This window comes from Myotis myotis, unplaced genomic scaffold (assembly GCF_014108235.1).
Source record: "Myotis myotis isolate mMyoMyo1 unplaced genomic scaffold, mMyoMyo1.p scaffold_m19_p_3, whole genome shotgun sequence".
In the NCBI taxonomy this organism is placed as follows: Eukaryota; Metazoa; Chordata; class Mammalia; order Chiroptera; family Vespertilionidae; genus Myotis; species Myotis myotis.
The window spans coordinates 51337152-51363451 of NW_023416335.1; the positions used below are offsets into that span (position 1 = coordinate 51337152).

The following is a 26300-nucleotide window of genomic DNA, read 5'->3' on the forward strand; positions in this document are numbered from 1 at the left end:
GGGGTATGAGGGCATGAGTGTGGAGTGGGGGGCAATGGAGGGGAGTAAGGATACATATGTAATACCTTAATCAATAAAGAAAAAAAATATTCCTCAAAATATTTTGAAACACATATTTTTACAAAGGGGTTTTGACTAAGCAATCAAATAAATGAATAAATTAGGTTTGAACTATGGCTTGAAACACAACTAAATAAAAAAAAGACTAAGAAAGAATTTAAAAATTAATGTTTTTGGACATATGTAAAACTTTAAACAATTAAAAAAATTAATGTTTTTTTACATGAACTTTTTGATTATCAGAAAAATAGTCAGAAATTAGAGGAACTTCTTCCGGCAAGTCAATATTTTCTTTTAGTATATCAGATCTATTTCATTATCTTCTTTTCAATTCATGTGAGAGGAACCCTAAGGTCTTTATTTGTCAGCATATGGAGACCCCTGCACCCACTTTAGCAGCAGTTCAGCTTCCCTCCTCCATGTGGACCAGGATTGGTGGAGGCCAGCCCCTCCCAAATCTCCTGCAATTTCATCATTGCATGATGGGTAGCCTCAAAAACGCATCTTTGAAACTTTGTGCAAGAATGTCACTGAGGGAACCTCTTAGGGTGAGCACTGCAAGGGGAGGTTGTGCACCTGTAAAACTTTGACAGGTCCTGCACACTGTTCTTTCAGAGGAGGGGACTCCCCACTGCTCCCTAGAAAACCTGCTGGCACCTCTGCTGCCTCACTTTATCCCCAGGACCGGCCCCCACTAGAGAAGAAGCCTGTCGGTCTAGTGGTGACAGTGCTTCCTTCCCAGTGTTCACAGTGTATATCTCCCCTTTGGGGGAGGTAGGGCATCTCTGAGATGTACTGGTATGTGCACGGCCTCTACAAGGAGAGTGGTGATGCTTGCTCAGCATCGTGAATGTACTTCATGATCAGGAATGGGACCATTTAAAATAAGAACATTAACTTTATTATTTAAATGGGATTATACAATGGAATGATGAAGGCCAAAAACAGAAAAAAGAAAATAATAAAAGCAAAACTCGTCCAAAACCCCCAAGTAATAAAAAGATCAAAACAGAAAGTACACCATGGAGAACATAAAAAACAAAATAAAAAAGGAAAAGAAAATGGAAATATCAAGGAGTGGGGGGAAATGAGTTTTTCCCTTGGGACAGGATTAGTGCATTTAACAAGCAGCTCTTGTGCTGGCCCCTCCACAGGCAGCTCCTCCTCTGAGGCAGGAGCCAGCATGGGTCCCAGGGAGGGTTCTTCTTCCAGCGCTGGTGGGGCCTCATTTCTATCTGGGGCCGGCCCTGGCTCCACAGCAGCAGCTGGTCAAGGAAGAGCAGTAGCTGGTCCATGATGACCCCCGCCCAACGCCCAGCAGGGAGGGGTCAGTGAGCCACACCCCTGAGGGCCACAGCAGGCCTGAAGTGAGTGTGGACACCTGGGGGTCTGGGGAACCAGGGCCATGGGGGCAGAGAGAAGGACTCCTCCACCGAAGCAGCCCAGGCCCCACAAGCCTCCAACCTCGAAGCCGCTCAGTCCCAACAGGCGGATGGCCATTTTCAGTTCTGTCCTGCAGTTCTGTGGCTGTGTTAATCGCACCAGGCCAGAAGACCTGGAGCCCAAGGAGGCAGAGCCCAAGGGTGAGAAGGTGGGGTGGTGGGAGTGGAATGGGTGGGGAGGTCCATGTGAGCTTACGAGGAGGGATTGTGGCCAGACACACAGGGAGCACCCCCAGAGCCTGGCCAGGAGCAAAGACTGGCCTCAGACCATCCACCTGCTGGACTTTGGGAGGGGAGGGCGTCCTGTGGTGAGTCCTGGGCTCTAGCTGTGTTCTGTATTTGGGGGGCACAAGGGAATACTGGCATGTGGGTGACCTTTTCTCCTCTCACAACTCCATCGCCAGCCCAGGGGGCAGATGCGGCTCCTTCTGTCACACGTACTACCACCCTGAGGAGCTGGAGGCAGAGCTAGAGGCCTGTATACCTCCAGAGCCCGTAACACCTCCAGCAGCCTCTGCAGCTGAAGCTGTGGGGCCGGGGCTGGCCCCTGACAGAACTGAGACCCCAACAGCCCTGGAAGAAGAACCCTCACTGGGACCCATGCTGGATCCTGCCTCAGAGGAGAAGCTGCCTGTGGAGGAGCCAGTGAAGGGCTCCTTGTTGAATGCTCTCACCGTGTCCCAAGGGAAAAACTCATTTTCCCCCCATTCCTTGATGTTTACCTTTTCTTTGCTTTTTTAATTTTGTTTTCAGGTTCTCCATGGTGTGATTTGTTTTTTAATCGTTTTATTACTTGGGGGTTTTGGGGGAGGTTTGCTTTTATTTTCTTTTTTCTGTTTGTGGCCTTCATCATTCCATTGTATAATCCCTTTTAAATAATAAAGTTATTGTTTGAAATGGTGCCATTCCTGATCATAAGTGCATTCATGATGCTGTGTCAGCATCAACTCTGTCTGGCTGCAGGATGTTCCATGACCACAAAAGGAAACCCTGCTCCAACAATAATCACTCCCCACTTCTCCTACCCCTGGAAACCCCTGATCTTCTTTCTCTCTCTACCCCTTTACTTTTGTTATTTGAAAGCGAAATTCCAGATAGAGACCAAAGGTAAAAAAAAAAAAAAAGAAAGAAAAAAAGAAAGAAGAAGCCCTTTTAGTAAGTATGTGCATGATCTATGATCCATGGGTGAGACCTCTGTGCTAAATGTGACCCTGGGGCCAGAAGCCAGTCAGGTAGTGGCTGGATCTTCCAGTGCCAAAACAAAAAGAAAAGAAAAGAAAAGAAAAAAAAAAAGCAGTAATCTGGAAAGAAACCACCAGCTGGAAAGCATTTCTCACAACCCAAGAGAAAGTTTTCACATCCCTGTGGTGGAGAAAACCCTCAAAAACCCGTGTTTCCAAAGGGATGAAGAGTAAACACATGTACTTCCAACCAGAGGCAGTGCACACTCCAGGATATCTCAGAGCTGCCTGACTAACCCTATGGGGACACACACAGTATCAGCACTGGGGGGAGAGTACTGTCACCATAGAACTGGCAGGCTCTGGTCTGATGGCAACCAGCCCTGGGGACAAAGTGAGGCAGCAGAGGCCCCAGCAGATCCCCTGGGGAGAGGGGAAAGGCCCTCCTCTGGGAAAAAGTGTGCAGGCCCTGCCACAGCTCCACAGGTGTACACTTCACCTGGTAGTGCTCATCCAAGGAGGGTACCGCACAGAAATCCTTGACAATTGTTCAAAGATGTGTTTTGGAGACTACCCATCAGAGCCCTGATGAAATACCTGGGAAAGGGATAAAACACTAATGTCCATAGAAAGGGGATGGGCTCCACCTATCCTGGCCCACAGGGGTGAAGGGAGCTGAGCAGCTGCTAAAGTGGGTGCAGGGGTCCCAGATAAAGACCTCAGGGGTCCTCTCATGTGAGACAGGTGGAAAAACTGTCTCCAACAAGGATCCCACCTGTTAGACCACATATGGTGATATCAACATGTAGACTGTTTATAGAGAGAGTGGCATGAAACTGTATACTTTATATAGAGAACCCTAAAGATTCTACCAAAAACTGCTAGTACTGATAACTGGATTTAGTAAAGTAGCAGGATCCATAATAAATATCCAGAAATCAGTTGCATTTATATACACCAATAATTAACTATCAGAAAGGGAAAAGAAGAAAATAATTCCATTTAGAATGATATCAAAATAAATAAATTACCCTGGAATAAACTTAACAAAGCATGAAAGCACCTGTACTTCAAAAATTATAAGACATTGAAGAAAGAAGTTGAAGAAGATACATATAAATGGAAGCATATCCTCTGTTCATGGATTTGAATAATTAGTATCATTAAAATGTCCATACTACCCAAAGCAATTTATAGATTCAACACAATTCCTATGAAGATACCAATGATGTACTTCACAGAACTGGAACACATATTCCAGAAATGTATATGGAACTACAAAGGTACCAAATACTCATAGCAACTTTGTAAAGAGGTATCATACTACCTGTTGTCAAACTATACTACAAGGCCATAGTAATCACAAATCATGGCACTTGCATCGAACAGACATATAAGTGCATGAATCAAAATAGAGAGCCCAGAAATAAACCCACATCTTTATGATCAGTTAATATTTGACAAACGAGGCACAGACATACAGTGGTGTAAATACAGTCTATTCAATAAGTTGAATAACTTGGACAGAAAACTGCAAAAAATTGAAACTAGACTGCTTTCTCACACCACACACAAGAATAAACTAAAAATGGATAAAAGACTTAAATGATAAACTGTAAGCCACAAACATCCTAGAAGAAAATGTAGGCAGTAAGAACTTGGATATTTCTCATAGCAATATGTTTTTCTGATATGTCTCCTTAGGCAAAGGGAACAAAACATAAAATAAACTAATGGGACTAAATTAAAGTTAAAAGTTTTTGCACAGGAAAGGTAACCATCAACAAAATGAAAAGACAACCCACTGTATGGGAGAACATATGCCCATGATACATCTGATAAGGGGTTAGCATCCAAAATTAATACAGAACTCAACACCAATAAAACAAACAATCCATTTAAAAAACAGGCAAATGACCTGAATAAACCATTCTCCAAAGAGGACATAGAGGTGGCCAATAGACATATGAAAAGATGTTGTCACTAATCATCAGAGAAACACCAATTAAAACCACAGTCAGATATCACCTCACACTTGTCAGAATGGCTATCATCAATAACTCCTCAAATGACAAATGTTGAGAAGAGTGTGGAGAAAAGGGAATCCTTGTACTTTGTTGGTAAGAATGCAGATTGTTGCAGCCACTGTGATAAATGGTATGGAGTTTACTCAAAAAAATTAAAAATGGAACTCCCATTTGACCCAGTGAATCCACTTCTGGCAGTATATCCTAAGAAACCATATTAGTCTTTAATAGCAAGATTTGCCCTTGTCATTTCCTGCTTCCCACTCCTCTTAGGATGAAGCCTAGTCCTTTTATTGTGGCCACGTGTGCTCTGGTTTCTGCCTACTTCTGCTCATGCACCACCACATTTTCTTTTCTTTCTTGGATCCAGCCTTATCAGTCTTTGTCAATTCCCACAAAGGTCCTATGCAGTAACCTATTCCTCTCATTGCAGAGATATTCTGCTTCTCTTCCTTTAGCTTTTTATCTGTGACTTATACTTTGATTCAGCTCTGTCACTTGAGGGCACCTCTCTCAGTGATACACATGAGATCAAAGCTGCCATATTTTCCCTTCACACCGCAGATTGTAGTTGTGCAGTTGTGTGATCATTCAGCTCTTTTTCTAAATATTTCTCCTGTTCTTTCATTTGGGGCATGTTTCTTTGTCTCCACATTTTGGCTGCCACTTGGTGTTTCTATGTATTGGGTAGATCTGCTACTACTCCCAGTCACAGGGTAACCTTATGTAGTACATGTTCTGGGGGAGCTCATGGCACAGTCTCCTTGATGACCTGTGTTGGGTGCTCCAGGAATGTCCCTTCTGCGGCCTATGTGGGCCCTCCTGTTGTACTTGAGTCTTGATCACTTTTAGCCCATCTGTGTGTGGATTTGAGCATTAGGCTGGCTTACTCTGAGGATCAAACATGACCACGGTGTACGAGGAGCTGTGCAGATGCTGACCACACAGAACGCAATTCGCCTCAGCATAGTCTGGTGCCTGAGGAGATCTCCCTTTGGATGTGCCACCTGTGAAGCGAATTGGGCCATGCTCTGATATATTGTCTAAAGCTGGCCACCGGGTGAGTAGATCCTGGGCCTCCTGAGCGGGACTCTGGTGCAGGTGCATATCAGATGCTGCCTGTGACATGCCCTGGGCTACCTGTTTGGAGCTACAGAATGATCCTTGGTTTGTGGCTTCCTCTGCCAGGCCTGGGTGTGTGCAGGAAGAATCAAGCTGCACAGAAAGGGTGGCTTTTTAAACACTGTGCCTTGGAGCTTGTCAGCAATGCTCCCATGGCCCCTAGGATCTCCTTCGCCTTCTTTGCCTGTGGGCTGTCAGCTCACCTCAGTCACTGAATGAGCCTCTGGCAGTAGTGGAGTTGCATGAGGAAAGTTCTCACTGAGTCACCAGATAGGGGCAAGAGGTGTTCATCAGGTTCTATATAGGTTCTATATAGGTCTATATAGGTTCAATCTTGGTGCCAGTGCAGGGTCTAAATGCCCCAGCATATACCACATCTAGCTGCCACCTGTGGGGTGCTCTCATACCTTTTTGGTGGGGTGGGGAGGGTCTCAGATAGCTGTCAGGGTGAGGCCATCAGAGTTTATCAGGCCCCAAAAGACCAACATTTAGCCATTGGAAGGAAGGCTCTGCACTGCTTGAGCGTGCGAGGGAAAAAAGTCCTCTGTCCTAAAGCCACACAACTTAGTCTTCCTAGATTCTTTCAGCAGCCCAATCTCAGCAGGGCAGGTCCACTGGAAGTCGGGATGGGTGGAGGTGCTCATCTGGTTTAGGAGATGGTTGGAGGAGTGGCCCCCACCTGAGAGCCACATGACCCAGTCTGTCCTGGATTCTACCCAGACCTGGGCAGGGTGGAGCCATCAAGTGTTGAGAGGGTGAAACCACCTGGAATTTAGAGAGTGGTCCTAGGAGATCTCCTGTGAGTGTGAGGCACCAGTCAGCTTCACAGTAAAGTGGGGTGAATGGCCTCCCACTCCAAAGCCATACAATTCATTCAGAGAGACCCCTGATCTGCCAAGCCCTCTCTCCTGCATCCAGGCAGCGGACTCCTCAGCAGGTAGCAGCTTCACAGGGTGGGTCGCGGGGAATCCAGAAGTTGGTCCATTGCATTCCCCCAGGCTGATGCTGTAAAGAGGAGGGTGATCTACACAAGAAAGATGGTATCTACAGTGTGGGAGAGGGGCTTAACACAGGGGTCCTGGGAGCTGTCCCTTCAGCTCTCTCCCCAGAGCCACAAACCCTAGTCTTTCCTCATGCAACTCTAGTCAACTCTGCCCTCTCTCTGCCAGAACCCAGGGTAAGTGGCTGCTAATGAGATTTTGTGTATTGGCCTTTAGAGTGCCTGTGCCTCTAGCAGACTCTTGCCTCCCCTTGATAGACAGAATTCTTATTGATTTTCACAGCCAAATGTTACCTGGTGCACTAGGCCTGGGAGCCCAGCTTGGGTTTGAGACCCTATGCTTCTCAGGGGGAAACTTTGCAGCTGACATATCCCTCCAGAATCTCAGACACATTTTGTGGGAGAAAGGCCAGGACTTCCTACCAGAATCAATGTAGCTTCTTCTGTAATTCCTTGGTTATAAGATTTCTCTTTCAGGTACTCTTCAGTTGGTTATTCAGGTTGATGGCTTTTTATTGTATTTGTAAAACCAGTTTGGTCTCAGGAGTAATGAGTGTAGCTTCCCCTATTCTGCCACCGTCTTGTATCTCCCACTCTTTTTAAATAGTCCATGACACAATGTTCTACATAACAGCATAAAAGCAGCAATTACAACATTCTGACACCTTTCCTTCTCTATTACCTTCAGCTAATAAGCTTTGTAGAATCAGAATCATGTTTCTTAATTCTTCCCTAACAGCTAGAAATAAATGTTCTTTTATGTTGTTATGCCCATCCCTCTTAAAAATCAGCAGGTAAATATCACACCTGTTTTTGGTGTTTGCAGCCCAAAATAATTGAACAAAGAGAGAAAGTTTTAAAAAGTAAGAACTGTACACTTCTATGAAAACATTAATGCAAAATGTTTTTCTGCTGGACTGGCTGGAGTGGAGCCTAATGTAAAAAGAACATAACTCTATTACTCAGTGAAGGTTGCTGGGTAAAATGCACTCTCTTGAAATAGGTTTAAGAAGCTAATAGAATGAGGTTATTATAATTAGGGTTGATGGGATCAACAGATGAGTTTGGCACAATAAACCATCTCATTGAGTTAGGCTCTGCAGGCTGCTTCTCTGGTCCTGCATCGTGTCCACTTGGGCCTTGGCTTGAGCATCCCAGCCCAGAGCATGGCAGCCCTTCTAAAAGCCATTAACTACCTGCAATTTCCTGGAAGATTATGTGTGTTATATAATTCCATTTGATTAGGGGATGGAGCCCCTATCCCTAATCAATCAGGAAGCATTATGTAAATAAAGGTGTTAAAAGTGCTGGCAGGGATAGAAATGTATATGCATAATAGCACTTGGCCTCAGCGAGTCAAATTGCAGAAAGAAAACTAATCAATCAATAGCAATAAGAAAACCATTGATTGATGCCCTCAGATACTGGTTTTAATACAATAGCCATGCATAGAAAAATGATAATGAGGAACTGCCTCAGAGAAAAAGTATAATTTGAGCTAGACATTGCATTCTGTGAGTTGAATATTCTAGGTGAAATACAGGATGAGCAAAGGTAAGAAGGTGCAAATAGCATGGCACATAAAGAATTTAGGGGGAAATGTTACCACATGCCCAGTGCAATTTATGAGGTAGTAGGAAGTCAGTTTGGGTTGGGGAAGGTGGGGATGAGAATTCAACTGACCTGGAGACATCACTTAGGGATTAGAAATGGGGAACAACATAATGCAAGTGGAGACTTAAAGAAGATGGATTGAAAGGTAAAGTCCATAAAGATAGAAAAGAAGGTGATCAGTGACTAGAGTCTCAACTGGGGATAGCATCACCCAAAAAAAAACAATAGAAAATTGAACACATATTTTAAGGAACTAACAATAAAACTTTAATTCAGTAAGATAAACATTTATTGAATGTATCTATGTACAAAGCACTATGAAACGCATTGCAGAAAACCTTAATATAAACAAGGCTGTGTCTCATTAGTTTAAAATCTAAAATGGGGTTTACAGGTATATTGCAGTGAGTACAGTACTGAGCCAGATAGGTCCATACATGCTTCTTGGGAAAGGTCTAAAGGTATTCAGAAGGGAAAGATATTTATTTTATCTGGCTAATTAAGCAAGGTTTCATAAAGGCTCGCTAAACTGAAAAATAAGATCAGAAAAAGCCAGAAATATTATGGACATGGCATACTTGAGAAATGGAGGCATAATTGGAAAATAGGTTATAAGACTGGTTCAGGGATGAGGATCGGGAATGTCAATAAGACAAGAAAATGTGGGAGGCACTAAATTATCAAAGGTTTAATCTTTGGAGAATATTTAAACTTTATCAGGAAGGCAATGGGGAGTCATAAAGTTTTTTGAGCAGAGAATTTTTTTGATGAAATTTATGCATGGTAATAATGACCTTGACTATGCATCTGAGATGGATTGTGAGAAGGACTTGGAGGGGAGCTTGGTGATGAGGAGGTCAGCTTGAAGTAAAGTTAACTGGGAACTATAAAAATAGTCACAATGAATAAAACAATTTAAGAATTCTTGCAGAGGTAGAACCTTAAAAGCCTGAGTACTAATTGGACATAAAATTGAGTGGCAAGAATGAGACATTTAACTAAGATTCCTTGTTTGTGTGAATGGGTAGTAACATTTGAACTAAAATAGTGAATATGCAACTAAAGCAGGTTTGAGAAGTATGATATGAATTTTATTTAGAGCATACTGAGTTTGAGGTGTTCATAGTCATCCTTACGGAACATCCAAGAGGAATATAAAATATTTGCTTGGAACTAGAGGAGAAGTCAAGCCTATAACTGTAAATAAGTTTTGTCCACAGAGGGGAATGAGACTGAGTCTCTGGCATTTAATAAGATTATTTCAGAATGAGAACATTCCAAATATGGGCTAAGGATTAGACATCACCCTAGGGAATACAATATTTATAGGCAAAAAGAGAAGAAACCACTGAAGAGGTGGTATTATTAAAGCCAGGTGTTGAGGGGCATTGTGGATGAGGAGTTGGTATACTGCGGAGTTGGGATTATAACTAAGAATATAATTGAATTTAGCATTCCGGAAACCCATGGTAACTTTATCGGAGTGTCATTTTAAGGAAACTTGTAAGGGTCCAAGTCAAATTGTACCAAGTGACAAAAAAAGGGAAGCAAAGCCATTAAGGGTACAATCATTATTTGAAAGTGTTTAGCATTGAAAAGGAGAAAGGAACCATGCTAACTTGCAGGTGCAACAGAATTGGAAGAAAGAAATCAGAGCAATTTTATATGAATAGGAGAGGAAATCATTGAAAAAGAGATTTAAGATAAAAATGTGGGGATAATTAATGAAGAAAAAATAGGTGAAAATACTATCAAAGCAAGTTGACAGGTTATCCTCAGGGGGGGGAAAGAACACTCTATTTCCCTCTCAGATATTGTTAGACTAAACTCATTTAACTTTTTAACAAGGTATTGGACCCTTAAATAAAGTTATATAAATTGTGTATAGGGAACCAGCTATTAGGGACTCAGCTGCATGCTATCTGTGACCCACAGTTCAAGCCCAATAAATTGAGTTTTATATTTTCTGAATTGACCCCACTGCCTCAGGCTTGGTTCCTTTTACTCAAATAACAGAGTATTGGAAAGTCTATTGGACTATATAGTTGGCTTTCAATTTTATTTTAATATCTTGGAACCAGCTCTGAGGTTGCCTTGAACTCCATAGTCTTCAGGCCAGCTACTTCCCCCAGCAAAGATCTCCATGAACCTTCTCTGGGCCCAGTTTGACTTGGAGAAAATAGCAGAGCCTTGGAGTCAATGCTGGAATGAACTACTTGAGAACTGAAGAGCAGCATAGGCTGATGAACCTCCACAAGAATCTCTCTAACTTTGAAATATTGGATTACTTTTAGGAAAGAGATCTAATTAAAAGAGGAAGAGTCTGTCTTCAGATCTGTTGAAATCAATGTTATCATAAAACACCCAAGCACAGATGTTCTTTAGGAAGTTGGAACTATGGCGGCATTGGTACCCAGAAAAGAAGCCTCCAATTTCTTCTCTATTATAAAAATTGACCCATTATTCACCTCTAAAGTCAATTCACAAATATATATACATACATACCTATATGACTTGGGGTGAGCGTCTCCCTTTCTAACTCCCTCCCAACTATTTCTCCTTCCTTCCTCTCTCTCTCTCTCTCTCTCTCTCTCTCTCTCTCTCTCTCTCTCTATATATATATATATATATATATATATATATATATATATATATGATGTGGTGAATAAAATCAAGGATAATATCTCTTTACTACATACTTGTATTATACATACTTCTAATACATAAGTATATATCATGCATAAATGTATATGCATATGTATAAAAGTATGTAGATAGGTATGTATTATCTTGAAATCCATCTACATCTTTCTCAATATCTTATTTTTACCTGTGTGTCCCTTTCATATATAACCAAACTAGTCTAAGCTTCCAAAGGGTAAGCATCACGTGTCTGCATAATTCTCTCCAAGCAAATTCTCTCGAGTGCTCAGTTAGTTATTTCTGACGATGATGATGACTGAATTCCGAAACTATTTAAAGCAGGTTCAGTTTTATTGTATTTGGTTTCAATAAATAAGTTCTCAATTATGTCGCAGCTTCCTGGTAAAGAGCTATGAATGAGGGTGCACTGCCTACACCCAGTCTGTAGCAAGCAAGTTGAGCTGAGCCTCTTGGAAGGTTGTGGGAGGCTCTTAGCTTACCTTGAAAGACCAAACTTTTTATCTCTGGGGGAAGTCAATTTAAAATAACTAAAGCCATAAAACTTCCTTGGCCTAATTATGTAGTGTCCTAATTATGTTGTTAAAAGATGGACGTGCTGTACTGGGTAGGAGGAACCGCAGCAAATAGTCCATTTTAATGTGGTGGTAAGGAGTGAGGGGAAGTGAAGTAGTGTATGGTGTTATGATTAGGTCTCAGGTTTGGTGTGTGTTTTTTTGGGCCTGTGCTTCTAGAACAGCGGTTCTCAACCTGTGGGTCTTGACCCCTTTGGGGGTCAAACGACCCTTTCACAGGGGTCGCCTAAGACCTTCGGAAAACACATATATAATTACATATTGTTTTTGTGATTAATCACTATGCTTTAATTATGTTCAATTTGTAACAATGAAAATACATCCTGCATATCAGATATTTACATTACGATTCATAACAGTAGCAAAATTACAGTTATGAAGTAGCAACGAAAATAATTTTATGGTTGGAGGTCACTACAACATGAGGAACTGTATTTAAGGCTTGTGGCATTAGGAAGGTTGAGAACCACTGTTCTAGACTAAACTCACCAGAGCTTCTCAGTCTCCTCCTCCCTTAGTGGGACATAATGGCTCCACAGGCTGAAGCTGGTTATTTCCCTCCCCCCAGATAAGAGTCTCTGCTTAAACCCAGCAGGTTAGGCTCTGGTGTAATAGTTTTTCTTGAGGGATGTTTTGTTAAGGGGAACAGAATGCTCTGGTTTATTTAAAAATGATTATTTTCCCCCTCCACCTGCTAGAAGCATGAGAGGTGTGTTTGTTTGTTTTTTGTTTTGTTTTTTATCTCTAATATTTACTGTAAAGACCTGATAAAAGTTTTTACTCCAGTTCCTGGAGGTAAAACTCAGAAATTTGTGGAAGCCCTTTTATGAATGGGTCCTCCTAGTGTTTTTAACTGTCAGACTTGTCCACACTGAGCATACAGCAATTTAAAATTCTTTTTCTGACACTGGCACTGGTAGATGGTTCCATTCATGGGTTTCTGCTCCAATAAATTATGACTCTTTCCATCTATCTATCTGTTTTTCAATTCTTTGAGTAGTGGTTTGCCCTGTGACTTCACTTCTTTGTCAGATTTAAGAAGAGTTGTTGACCTCACAGTTTGTTCAGCTTTTTAGTTAGTAGGATGGTATAGTGACTTCTAAGTTCTTTACATGTGAGTCAGACACTGAAAGTCTAATAATATATATTTTTAAACATAAAAATTTCATTTTTAACAGTATTATATTTTTAGCTTTTATTCCAAAAATATAGTAATTTTAATATATTTGCCAGCTAATTCCAAAAGCATTGACATTTCTATCTCTGTTTCTATATTATGATTTATTTTATGCTTGTCACTCCCCACCCCCACTTCAGATGCCTAGGAATTTTTTATTAAATTCCAGACAGTATGATACTATGTTTGTATTTTATTATTTTCTTTAGAGAATTTTAAAGTTTGTTTGACAGACATTTAAGTTTTTCTGGATACACTTGATTCATTCTGTGAACCCTGAGAATGAAAATACCTACTAAGAAGGGCTCCTGGTGGCTAACTAGACTCAAATTAAAATAAACAAACAAATAAAACAAAAACCCAGAGCCATTTCTACACAGGAGCCTCTCATGCAAATGCAAACTGTGATTCAGGAAGAAGCCTACACTGTTTTGCTGCCACCTGAGACAGACTTTATAAAGGAGTTCCTGCAGTTGTATTTCAACCAATATGACTGAAACATTCCCCATCCCATTAGAGCTATGCAGCTATATCCCCATTGGCATCTTTACTGACCAAACAGTGCAACTACATTCTGATTAATCAGGATAGTGTTTTTTGGATCAATCAAACTGTGAGGATTTGGATTCCTCATTTGCATGAAGATGGGCCAATCATAGATGAGAGGCGAGGATTTATCTATACTAATAAAAGGGTAATATGCTAATTAGAGTGGACATCTTCCTGATAACCTTCTGGACGTCCTTCTGGACAAAGCCGCAGCGGCTGCAAGGGTCGAGGCTCAGGGAGCTGCAGAGGCTGCGAAGGGCCAAGGTTCAGGCCAGCAGTGGCAGCAGCAGCAGAGTAATGGGGGTGGCGCCTTCCCCTAATCTGTCAGGTCACCTCTCGCAGAGGGAAGCCAGACTGCAGCTTAGGCCAGGGGCTGAGGCAGAGGCGATTAGGGGTGATCAAGCCAGCAGGGGAACAAGTTAGGGGCAATCAGGCTGCAGGCAGGTGAGCAGTTAGGAGCCAGCAGTCCTGGATTGCAAGACGGATGTCTGACTGCTGGTTTAGGCCCTATGGGATCGGGCCTAAACCAGCAGTCAGCCATACCCCAAGTGGTCCCAGCTTGGAGAGGGTGCAGGCCGGACTGAGGAACACCCACCCTGTGCTCGAATTTTGTGCACTGGGCCACTAGTTAATTATAACATGTTAGTTTATTAATATAGCATTGCCACTATTATATGTATCCATAATGATCTGCAAACTTGATATGATTCAATGTTTGTGTTGACTATTTGGGTTGGGTTTATAGTAAAATTCTTCTGTATATATCTTGTCCAATTATCTTCCGGATTTAGTTATTTTTTTCTTGTCAACGTTTAACTGTTCTTTGTATTGTATAAATGCAAAAACATTGTCAGATCTATTACAACAAAACTTGAACATTTTTCTCTTGACTTTTTATGTATATACTGAGTTTTAAATTATATATATTACTTAATTACAATAATACTAATTAATATAATTATTTTTTCAAGGTCATTTCATACCAAGGTATAATACTTGCTACATATTCTGTGAGGTTGATTTTAGGAATACTTCTGAAGGTAAAACAGATTACTCTAATTGAACTTGTCATTAGATAGATTAGGCCATTTTCTGCATCAGAGATAAGAAAAATAATATTTTAAGTGTGCCTCTGATTACTGTTCTTTCCATCAATCACAAAAATGTATTGTCATCTTATATTACTTTATCCTTAATCTAGACAATGGCTCTAAGAGTCTCATGTTAGCACATAAAATTCTGGTCTCTTCAGTCAATCTGCTTCTTCATTTTCAAAATGTCATTTGAATTATTTTAAAGATATACAAATGTACTCAAAAAAGAACAACAAAGTATTTGAGAGTGTAGTTAAATGACTTTTTCTCAGTCTCTGCAAACAAAAATTTTTAAGAATATACATAATTATCATTTCTCACAGAAAAGTCCATATTAATAACATTTAGCTATTTATTTTCTATATGCATAATAAAACCCAAATTTTTAGAGTTAGCTTTCATAAATCATTGCATATTATGTATATGCAATATACATTTGGACAAATATACCTAGAAGTACATAGTTGTTTTTCAATAAACACAGGCACAATGTTAAAATATATAATGTATCAACACATCCCGCAATGAGTGTGATAACATATTTAAGATAGAATTGTGCATGAAAAATGTATCGTCATACACAACGCCCCAATATAAACTGAGAAGTATTATAAAATATTAATTACATTAGACTTGGAATTATTGAACTCCAAGGAAATGATAATCTTAAGCTGTGAAGAAAATATGCTTAAGCATGATATATTATTTGCCATCCTATATAATAAAACCCTAATATGCAAATCGACCGAATGGCAGAACAAACGGTGGAATGACCGGTTGCTATGACATTCACTGACTACCAGGGGGCAGACGCTCAATGCAGGAGCTGTCCCCAACAGTTGGGCATCTGTCCCCTCAAGAGGGAGGCGACTGGTGGCAGCAATCAGGGATTAGGACTAGCCGGTCTCAGAACGCCAGCCAAGGCGAGTGCCAGTGGGGGCCCCTTAATCACCCCACCTGCAGGTCACTCCAAAGATGGCCCTGATCATCAGTCAGGCCTAGGGACCCTTCCCTATATATATATTGGGAACAGTCTCTTAGATTTAAAAATTAACACCTGGCAAGGCTACTCTAACACTGAATAAACAGGATGATGCAGAGATGACATGCATGAACTCTGGCTTGCACATTTTGTGGTTAGCCCTGATTCTGACACTTATAACTGTGTGATAAAACCAATTACTTAACTTCTCTCTGCTTCATTTTTTCCACCCATAAGATGGGGAAAATGATACTACTGCCTCAGAAGGATCATGTTATGTACTACTTTTTATAATCAGGGAAAAAAAATGTAGCTGCCCATAAATAGCAAGATGTCTTTCACCTATATGAAAAGTATGATCACTGGTGCATGCAGCATCCTGGATTGTGAGAAGGGTGTCTGACTGCCAGTTTAGGCTCAACATCCCCTAAGGGGTCCCAGAGTGTGAGAGGACCCAGGCCGGGTTGAAGGATGCCCCCTCTCCCAGCATGAATTTCATTCACTAGGCCTCTAGTATATAAATAAAAGCAATGTTGTGGGTAGGAAGTAAAAATGGCTGAATGCTTTCATGTATGTACATGCAACATATACCTAACTTTCATGCATAATCTATATATATAAAAGGATAAGCAACCATCCAAGCAGCCAATTGCCAACTGGCCAATCGGCCAGTAGATATGATGCACACTGACCACCAAGGGGCAAACACTTAATGCAGGAACTGCCGAGTGACAGCAACTTTGCAGAATGCCATCTTGCACTCCAGGACTCCTTGGGGAATGTCAGACTACCAGTTTCCGGCCCGATCCCTGCAGGCCAGGCTGAGGGACCCCACCTGCCAGAGGGACCCCGCTTACTCTGCAGATGCCCTTTGATCCCTGGCGCTACCCCAGGTACGACCAGTTGAGGAGGGACTACGGGAGGTTGGCTCCGAGGTGTGTCCTGCCTGTCTCACCCAGTCCCGCCCCACCGGCCACCTTCTAATTAATTTCCTGTGAAAAGCCACGGCCAGTGTGGCTTTCAGGTTCAAAGGCTTGGAAAAAGAGCTGACTTGCAAATTAAAACATAAGACAAGAAATATAAATTTGGAATTATGGGGGAAGCCAGGGAAAGCTTAGCTGTAGCAGCAAAGTTCCACTGAGTCTCCGTTCCTGTCTGCTTTTACTTACTAGAATACACAATTGCCTTTTAGGAATGCAAACAGACCTGTCAATGGTAATGTTTAGTAAACAGTAAGATTATCGGGTTGGGGGAGTTTGCTTTAGGCCATTGAGTCAGCAGTAGGTAATAAAATGCAAATATTCACCCTGGGATATCAAAAGAGCCCAGTTCAGCCTTTTGACTGGACTTCTCGCATTTATATTAATCACTGTTGATCTTGATTCTCAGCAATTTCCTTTCAATGTGCACAAATCCATGCACTGGGCCTCTAGTATTAAATATATATATAATATATGCATACATCTCTGAATTTTATTGTATATATTAATATATACTACTAGAAGGCCCAGGCACAAAAATTTGTGCACTGGCAGGGAAGGGGGGTCCCTCAGCCCAACCTGTGCCCTCTCACGGATCACGCTGCCATTCGCCCTGCCTTCCCCACCCAGGACTGGGAAGACCAGGATCTCCCACTGGGGCAGACAGCAGCTCAGATAATGCTGCCACTCGCCCTGCTCACCCTGGCCACCCCGTCCAAGACACGGCAGGTCCAGAGTCCACACTGGGGCTGACAACAGCTCCAATCATGCTGCCGCTCACCCTGCTCACCCCGCCCACCCCACCCAAGACATGGCAGCCAGGATCTGGCCTTGGGCAGCGCAGTGGGATTTGCCTGCAGTATGCAAATTAGCCGCCATCTTTGTTAGCGGTTAATTTGCATATCTCACTGATTAGCCAATGGGAGGCATAGGGGAGGTATGATTAATATCAATCTTTGTCTATTATTAGATAGGATATGTACAGATCTACTATATATCTTTTCTCTTATGTATAGTAATTAATGTTATTTACTTGTATTGATTAATGTACTGATTTGAGAAAAAAGTAAAAATTGAATATAAACAGAGTATATTTAGATTTATATTAATTATTTCTTGAGTCTCATTAATGTGCTAGTGTTAATAAAAGACAAAAAGTCATCCAATAATTGCTTTCAGGCATGAGCATATAGGACATTTTTATAAAGTATAATAATTTTATTTCTAATCTGAAAGATTCATGATGAAAATTAATTCATGTGAATAAATTAAAATTACTAAATTATTTAGTGGCATCTATTTTTAAAATAATTCTAATTGGAAATATATTCAGTTACCTAAGCATCTAAAATTTTAAATAAATCCTCATTTGAGGAAATTTTTAATAAATGACTGATAATTATCTTGTGAAACTTCAGGAAATGTTCATTTTCAAAGGGAATATATAATATAAATATAATATCCAATATTTTTCTAATTGCTTATTAAGAATAAAACTCAAAATTTAAACTGCTTCAAAATTAGCTATTTTAGAAATTTATGACATCAAGAATAGGTATAATTTGGCATTTTACCTTACTTTGTCACAAAACTATAGACTTTTATTTAAAAACTAGAGGCCCGGTACACAAAAATTTGTGCATTCAAGGGGGAGGGGGGTCCCTCAGCCCGGCCTGTGCCCTCTCACAGTCTGGGACCCCTTGGGAGATAATGATCTGCTAGCTTAGGCCTGCTCCCGGGTGACAGAGGGCAGGCCCAATCCCTAGGTGCAGCCCCTGGTCGGGCTCAGAGCAGGGCCGATTAGGGTGTTGGGGTATCGTCCCCTGTCATGCACAGAGCAGGGCGATCGGGAGGTTGTGATGCCACCCTCAGTCATGCTCAGAGTAGGGCCGATTGGGGGGTTGGGCACCGTCCCCTGTCACACTCAAGGCAGGGTCAATGGGGAGGTTGCGGCGCCACCCCCTGTCATGCACAGAGCAGGGCCAATCAGGGGGTTGGGGCACTGCCCCCTGTCACTCACAGAGCAGGGCCCATCAGGAGGGTTGGGGCTCTGTACCCTGTCATGCACAGAGCAGGGCCCATCAGGGGGTTGGGGCGCTGCCCTCTATCACCCACAGAGCAGGGCCGATCAGGGGGTTGGGGCACCGCCACTCTCACACTCAGGGCAGGGCCGATGGGGAGGTTATGGCTCTATCCCATCACACACAGAGCAGGGCCCGTGGGGGGCGGTGGTTGGGGCGCCGTACCCTGTCACACACAGAGCTGCAGGGCGATCAGGGGGTTGGAGAGCTCCCCCCATCAGTCACAGAGCAGGGCTAATCAGGGGGTTGGGGCGCCTTCCCCTGTCACGAACAGAGCAGGGTGGATAGGGAGGTTGTGGTCTCGACCCCTGTCACATACAGAGCCGCAGGGCGATCAGGAGGTTTGGGCGCTGCCCCCTGTCATGCTGATCCCGGTGCCAGGAGGCCTCCCGGCTCCGCTGATCCCGGTGCTGGGAGGCATATTACCCTTTTACTATATAGGGTAGAGGCCTGGTGCACGGGTGGTTGCCGGCTGGTTTGCCCTGAAGGGTGTCCTGGATCAGGGTGGGGGTCCCCACTGGGGTGCCTGGCCAGCCTGGGTGAGGGGCTGAGGGCTATTTTCAGGCTGAGGGTGACTGAAGCTCCCAAACGCTCCTTGTTTTCTTTTTTTTTTTTTTTTTTTATTCTGGGCCAGCTTTAGCTTTGAGGCTTGGCTCCAGCTCTTAGGCCTCTGCTGCTGAAAGTAGGTTTCTGGCCTTTGCTTACAATGTTGCGATCCTGCTGGCTGAAGCCCGGCGGACTAAAGCTGGTTTCTGGGGTTTTGTTTAGCTTCTATATTTGTTACATAGTTGCTTAGAGTTGCAGCTCAGAGGCCTGCAGCGGCAGGTGGGGAACGTTGTAGTCCTCCGTCACTGAAGCAAGCAAGCCTGATGTTAGTTTCAAGCTGCCTGGCTGCCAGCCACCATCTTGGCTGGCAGTTAATTTGCATATCGCCCTGATTAGCCAATGGGAAGGGTAGCGGTCGTACGCCAATTACCATGTTTCTCTTTTATTAGATAGGATATATAAAACAAAACATTTCAAAACCATTGGTATTTTAATAGGGGTTTCATTGAATCTATAGATTGCTTTGAGTAATATGGACATTTTAATGATGTTAATTCTACCAGTCCATGAATGCGGTATATTCTTCCACTTGTTTATATTTTCCTTTATCTTTTATTTCAATGTCCTGTAGTTTCCAAGTACTAGTCTTTTACCTCCTTGGTTAAGTTTATTTATAAGTAAAAACAAAGCAAAACAAACCAAAAAAACACATCTTTTTTTTCTTCTTTCATATCTCTGGAAGAGAAACCTGGTGGAGTACCTAGTTTCACTTTGGGAACAGTAATGTCAAAGGGATGGTGAAAATACCTAATGCCAGTGCCAGTCTATGTAATACTGGGCAAGCAGAATTTACTCAAACCAACACACTGTGTTTCAAAATCCATTTCTCAGGAACATTCCCCACATTAAAATTAAACTGAGATAATCAAACAGACTCCTGGTAATGATATTTAAAAATGTATACTCATGTTTAGCTTTCAATACACAGATATAGTTTCCACTAAATATAATTGCTTTTATATATCATGTTTGTTGAAAACATTTTTTAATATCTATAAGCATCTAAAAATGGTTTGGTAAGTATACATATATTAGTAGTGGGCTCAGAGATTATACATACCTAATGTAATTAAGTAAGCATCACTGACCTTGTGCTCTGTGTGTGTGTGAGTCCATTTATCAGAGCTAACCCACATTAACACATTCTATGTATCTTTGTATGAACAGATGAAGAGTCCATGGCTCACAGAGTTTAAATAGGTTGTAAGAACCAAAGGAAAAATTTAAAGCCTTCTGCCCACTTGCAACATTCTAGCCTTTTTATTTTTATTTGTTTGCCCCAAACTACAAAAGCTAAATGGAAGAGGAAATGTAAGAAAGGCCACTGAAAGAGGACTTGACAATCATAAATGAACCTTTTTTTCCTCACATTTCAAAATAAAAAATTGTGCACACACATCCATTGTACCTTACAAAAAATATCTGGAAATAGAAAACTTCTCATTGGTGATGATGTGTTTGTAACGAGATAATTTACTATTTAAATGAAAGCTGCCATTTATTTTTTTTCTCAATTGTTTCTCCAAAATCTCAGATATAACAGAGATAAAACTTGCTTATCACAGCACGTGAACTTAAATTTCTACATTTCTCACATGTCGAGTCATTTCAATCAATGTTGCTTTTCCAATTTTAGGAGTCTTCTTCATATGGTATAAATTATTTTAAAAACCCACTACACAGTATATACAGTTATGTAAGTAAATTATTGCTTCATTTGTTAAAAGTACCACACAAAATCACGGCATTGCTTTATGATAGGTTTTAGTACATACATATAGGTTCTATAATACTTTTTCCTCTGTTATCTGCCCAGGAAATTCTTTATTCTACCCTATCTTAAAATCTCTGACCTAGAAATCACAGGTAAGTATCCAAAGACTAAATCTTCTTTGCACACATATCACTTCTAAGATACAGCCCATCAAGAGCAAATATCTTTCATTAAATCTAAACCTCTAGAAATGTGCCTAAGAAGCAAAATCAGGTGGTTCTACAGCATTAGGATGAGGATGAAAGAGAGAATGCAAAGTGGCTTTTTAGAGAGGCTGACACATCTGATGTGATCTCACATCACCCTTGATCTGGAAGATTACAAAGTAATTAGTTCCTTTCTGAGGTCCTCCTGGGATACTCCAGTATCTACACCTTTTGTCTTTTCAATCCGCTGTAACAAAATTTATTTCATTTCCTACTTGGAATCTTCAAACACCAAACTCTTTCTAAAAAGTAAGGATGCATAGTAAATAAAACCCAGAAATGGCTTTCTTATTACTTGTTAACACTAGATTTTGTTTTCTTAGACCATAACTTATGACAACTGATTATGAATTATTCTGTTAAGAAAATTCGATAATTCTCCTCTCACACAACCTCCACCACAATCTCAGATAAAGACATAGACTTGATTTTTCGCCATAATTAACCTTTTCTATTAATGCTATAGGTGATCATATATCCTAAAGCATGAATATTGAAGTGTGAAGGACATGGTCCAGATTTCTCAATGTGCTTTTCTTTTCTTTTCTTTTCTTTTTTTCTTTTCTTTTCTTTTCTTTTCTTTTCTTTTCTTTTCTTTTCTTTTCTTTTCTTTTCTTTTCTTTTCTTTTCTTTTCCTTTCCTTTCCTTTCCTTTCCTTTTCGCTTCGCTTCTCTTTTCTTTTCTTTTTTTCTTTTCTTTTCTTTTCTTTTTTTCCTTTTCTTTTTTCCCTTTTCTTTTCTCTTTCCTCTCCTCTCCTCTCCCCTCCCCTCCCCTCCTCTTCTCTTCTCTTCTCTTCTCTTCTCTTCTCTTCTCTTCTCTTCTCTTCTCTTCTCTTCTCTTCTCTTTCTATTCTTACTACTGCCTATGTCAACTTTTTCCTTAATATCAAATCTTTATATTGTTGGGACCTTTTATTTCTACTTTGAGCTATTTTTGTATTTTTGAGGCTCTGTAATGAAAGGCATAAACCTGTGTAATTAATCATAGATTGGCAATAATTTTCAAACAATATTATTTTTGGAAATAAAGAATAAAACAATAGTAAATTTTAAAAGACTAAATATTCTTTTCTCGTTGTCCTCTTTATTTCAATTAATATTACCGGACTTTTCCAATTTATGAACATATGAGGAAAAATAGGCAATTAACTCAGCTTGGCCGTATAGTTAGTGAAACATTTGAGAGACAGAATACAACTAAATTAATGCAATAAGCAGACTTCTTCAGAATGTAACCCACTAGCTTATGTATCCTCTTTAATTCATTCATTCATTCATTTATTCATTCATTCATTTGTTCATTCATTTCTTGCTGCTGGAAAGTAAAGATAAAATTTGTTAAAATATATTTTTATTGATTTCCTAGAGGAATGGATAGGGAGAGAGTCAGAAACATCAAAGATGTGAGAGAATCATTGACCAGGTGCCTCCTACTGGGGACCAAGCCTGCTCCCCAAGGGAATGTGCCCTGACCAGGAATCAAACTGTGGCCTACAGGTTCATAGGTTGATATCAACCACTTAATCACACCTGACAGGCAAGATCAAATTTTTTAAAATTTTCTTTTGATTTTGTTTGGGAGGTAGGTTAGGCATCACTTCTATACTCTTCTTTTGTTTAATAACATGATCCTTGTTACAATTGTGGATGAAGACTAGACAGCTATGAGTAAATAAAGATAAGTAGTAACAGTGGCACATTTGCTCATTATTATTAACTCATTAGTTCTTTTATCTGACATTGGTGAATTTGTCTTTGATAAACATGTATTCTCAATGCAATGTTAAGTTCTGAAAAATCTGATTTTTAGAGAGAAATAGTTATGGGGTTGTAAGAAATCCCTTCCACCTTGGGTTTGTTTTAAGAACAGTCGACTAAGTAACCAAGAACAAGAACTGCATTCAGGAACAAAATAACTACAAGACTTTGCACAGACAGTAGTGGCTAGTTTAGCTTCATTGGCACAAACTATGTTATATTAAGAAAAAAAAACACATTTCAATGTCACAACATGTTTCACAGAGAACACAAAAAGAGTATAAATAGAAATTCCTCTCTTCAGTTGGAAGGTCTTTAAGGACCAAAGAAATCAAAGGCAGGCTTCCTTCTCTTGGACACTAAGGGAAAATAGACTTCTTAGGAACCATAGAAGACTCTGCTCAAAACAAGATCCTCTCAAGACAAAACTGCAAGTCAGGAAGATTTAACAGCAACTCAATACTAGACAACATTTAACTAAATTTCTTAACTTTATTCCTGTCTGGCTTTGTAGAAAATGAAACCAGCTCTTGAATACAAAGCCATACACTACCACATGAATGGTGTAGTAGCAAACAGATTTCAAAAAATAAAATATTATTTCATAAAAAATTTATGAACATAGATCATTGCTTCTCACTGTGTGGCAGAAGGCATAGACTCCTGGGTCTCTCCAGAGTATAGAGAAATCTGGTAGCAGCACGATTAATTTCTTCAGAAAATACACATTTCAATAGAATTTACATATTTAAATTTTGTTGGGCGTATGAAAAATAGTTTAAAGGTGATGTTCATAATTCTTATAATATAATTTTTTCCTTGTAATTTAGTTTTCTACTTTCCAGGTACTTAAACAAATTACACAATAGTTATGTAGAAATTTAGCAATTTATAACTGGGTAACAAGACTTAATTTCTTCATCTGGGTATGATTTCATTATTTTATATTCCTTAAGTGTTATGATTTTTAAAAAATCTCTAAATACTTTTAATGCTAAAGAGAATATTTTTCCGTAACTACCAGAGAAAAATACCCATTGGCATTTTTTTTTATTTTGACTAGCAGAAAATAATGTAGGCTATCATATTAGAAGTAAACAACATTTCTAGATATATTTATTTACTTGTTAATAAATTTAAAATCATATTTGGCTACATTGTAAGAAGCACTAAGAAAACATAAAAAATTGAATTAAAATGTGTCAACTGGGTTATGTATTTTATTATTCTCTATTTTATCTTTAGCATTTAATCTGAAAATAAAACTCAAGTCCACCCTAATATTATAAAATAAAATATTTTAAAAAAATATAAATATAATATATTTACCTTCACTGTCCGTTATTATTTAGGATTGTTTAAAAAACTGGTTTGAACTTTACAAGCTAAGTGAAGATGCTCGGTGTGATTATAGAGTGTATATATTGAAATTTCATTTTTTTAAAATATTAATTTTTGAAAGGTTTAATAATAACATTTTATGAAATCCATTCCCAGTGGAAAAAAACTGTGGGTTTTTTATATAGTTTTTGAATCTTAATTCATGTTTTGAAGTGTTTAGCTTTAGTTCTACTTGCTTGATTATAGTGACATAGTCCCACAAGTACATCCAGCTACAGCATTTTCTAGAAAAGACACTGTCCTTTTCACCATCTCAATAGCTATGAAAGCCACAGTTAATTCTGTGGCTTTTTAATGGTGGTCTCCAAATCAGTTTGAGGTTCAGTGAAATGAAAATTTCCTCTAAGTTCACATGAAATGTTGTGCTTAACTACAGTAGGAATATGGGAATTTGCCTTCACAGAGGAGACTAGCAGTGATGACGAATCTATGGCATGCGTGTCAGAGGTGACAAGTAAACTCATTTTTTTGGTTGATTTTTCTTTGTTAAATGGCATTTAAATATATAAAATAAATATCAAAAATATAAGCCTTTGTTTTACTATGGTTGCAAATATCAAAAAATTTCTATGTGTGACACGGCACCAAAGTTAAGTTAGGGTTTTTCAAAATGCTGACACGCCGAGCTCCAAAGGTTCGCCATCACTGGACTAGAGGTACTGAGAATGTCAGGGCAGTTGGTATCCCCGAGAGGATGACTTCCAATCGCAGGCAATAAATCACAATTAGGTGGTTCCAGTGGAGAGAAGGAGGAAGCAAGAATGGGATGGTTGTGGGGAGAGGAGACCACAGACACTGCCACCAGGGTCTCTGTGCTCCTGTGTAAGGAGTTCTGTGTCCTGGGCACAGCCTCTAGCAGCACCGCTGCAGACAGACAAGAGCCGATATAGATAAGCTCAACATCAACAGCATCACCCAACACCTGCTGCAAGTGAGAGGGTCCAAGACTGATAAGAATGTGTGGCTACAGGAGAATGACATCATGGACTGTGCTTAAAATCCAGAGAGATCTTTCTCAGTCAGCCTGCCCTACTAGAACTCGAAGCACCACTCAAAATATGTGGTGATACTCATGGGCAATGCAATGATTTGCTTCGACTTTTTGGGTACAGTGATTTCCCATCAGAAAACAACGACTGTTTCTTGGGGACTATGTGGACAGGGAGAAGCAGTCCCTGGAGGCTATCTGCCTCTTACTGGCTAACAGAATCAAACATCCTGAGGATTTTTCCTTCTCCGAGGAAACCATGACTGTGCCAGCATCAATAGGATTTATGGATTGTAAGATGAATGCGAAAGAAGATATCACATTAAACCATGGAAAACTTTCACAGACTGCTTTAACGTTTTTACTGATAGCAGCCATTGTGGATGAGAAAATATTTTGCTGTCCCAGAGGTTTATCACCAGATCGTCAATTTATGGAGCAGATTCAGAGAATTATGCGAACAATTGATGGGCCCGATCAAGGTATTCTTTGTGGTCTGACACCAATAAAGATGTCTTAGGCTGGGATGAAAATGACGGAGGAGTGTCCTTCACATTTGATGCAGAAATGGTTGCAGAATTTCTCCATAAGGATGATTTGAATTGTATAGAGAGATCGCATCCGATGATTGAAGGTGGATACTAATTTTTTGCAAAGAGGCAGTTGGTCACTCTGTTTTATGCATCCAGTTATTGTGGAGAATTTGGTAATACAGGTGCCATGATGAGTGAGGGCAAAACACTAATATGCTTTTTTTCAGATTTTAAAACCTACAAAGAAAAAAAAAAGCCAAATGCCAGGAAACCCATAAGGGGTATAATTGCAAAGCAAATAAAGAAATCCATGTCATTTTGACACTGCCCCATTGGGATTTGTGACACACAAATATAAACTTCATTTTGAAAACTGTAATGTGTATTGGTCAGCTTGCTCAAATAGTGCTTGTTGGGTCCTCCCTTCCATTTTTGAGGTAATGAATGGCATTTGCTCATTATAATGAGAGACTTTGCTCTAAAGGAAGAA

General features: G+C 40.2%; 1 pseudogene; it reads left to right on the plus strand.

Annotated features, from left to right (window-relative positions):
* The first annotated feature begins 1465 nt into the window (after positions 1–1465).
* Positions 1466–26088, plus strand: LOC118650403 (annotated as a pseudogene).
* The last annotated feature ends 212 nt before the right edge of the window (positions 26089–26300 follow it).